This window comes from Teleopsis dalmanni, chromosome 1, assembly GCF_002237135.1.
Source record: "Teleopsis dalmanni isolate 2A chromosome 1, ASM223713v2, whole genome shotgun sequence".
Taxonomy (NCBI): domain Eukaryota; kingdom Metazoa; phylum Arthropoda; class Insecta; order Diptera; family Diopsidae; genus Teleopsis; species Teleopsis dalmanni.
The window spans coordinates 1,157,944-1,159,363 of NC_051846.1; positions in this window are offsets into that span (position 1 = coordinate 1,157,944).

Below are 1,420 nucleotides of genomic sequence, written 5' to 3' on the forward strand. Positions count from 1 at the left end.
TCCATTACCAGTTTTTTTACTCCGATTATGCACTTACTCAGTACAATTTTTGGTTTCAATAATTGTGGCTTGGCCATATTAGATTGTATTTTTCACATTGCACCATATATAACTTCCCACCTGTGTTCTATAACACTTAAATCCTGATAATAGATATATTCTTGAACATCTTTTAATAAAACAAAGAATGTTTTTAATCCATGTTTAGCTAATGCATTTAATATCGTCTCCTTCTATTCCTCGGTATCCTGGAATACAGATCAATTATATTATGCACTGTTTACTTACGTTATTTATTTCATTGATCTGAAACCTTTCAAGTTTTTTATGACTGTAATCGACTTTAAATGACTCTCTTAAAGTGATAATTTCAGCTTCAATAACAAATTTTACAAATGAGCACGGCTTGATTGATCAAACATATATATTGAGTTTTTTGCCATTAAGTCCATAATTATAATAGTCCATAATCCATACCATAAAAGTCCATCATAATACCATAATTACTTTATATGATCACACATCTCAATACACTTGAAAAAATAATTGCAAAAAATGTAAAATTGCTGACGTAAACACATTGAATTATAGATCACGCTCAAATTTGGTATGATGTACAGTACAGTGTATAAAATTATCTATAGGTTGATAATAGAAGAATTGAGAGGATATATTTTGAGCGCGTTTTTAAGAATGGAAATTTCGCATATCTTTTATATAGAATATATATTTATTTTGTATTTTTAAAAGATTCCTAACTAATTTTTCTCTTCATAATCTGTATTTTTTTGTTGTGTTTACCAAGTTCTGATTAACACAATCCCATATTTAATATAAATTTTTGAATAAATAGAATAGTTTAAACATTTCAAACAAATACCATTAAAATATTTATAATAAATATTACGCAAATATTAACTAAATGAATGTCTAATAAAGACTTGCAAATACTTAAGTAATAAAGAAAAATATTTAGAATAATTTAATAACTTAATAAGCTCAAATTAAAACGAATATTTAGAAAATTTTTATGAACTGCAAATATTCAATGTTGAATTTCATCCATAAATAATTTGGACAAATATTTCCTTTAAAGTAGAAAGCAATATGGTGTGGAATATTTCATCAATTTTTTCTTTGCATGTGTTGCAAACTTTGAATGAATGATGTTTCGTGCAATTCTACTTTTTGCCTAATATCGACCGTAATAAATCTTTCATTTCTGTGAGAGTATATCACATGTGCAAACAATTTGTTGCCAACAAAAAGTCTTTTATTATCGTTTACGAGAAGCTCAGCTCTATTAGAAAAATCTCAATTTAATGTGACATCAGAATTCAGCAAGAGATTAAAGCTGTTAGATATCACAAATATTAGCAGTTTTGATTTTAAAAAATATGTACATGGAATGCAATTTAAA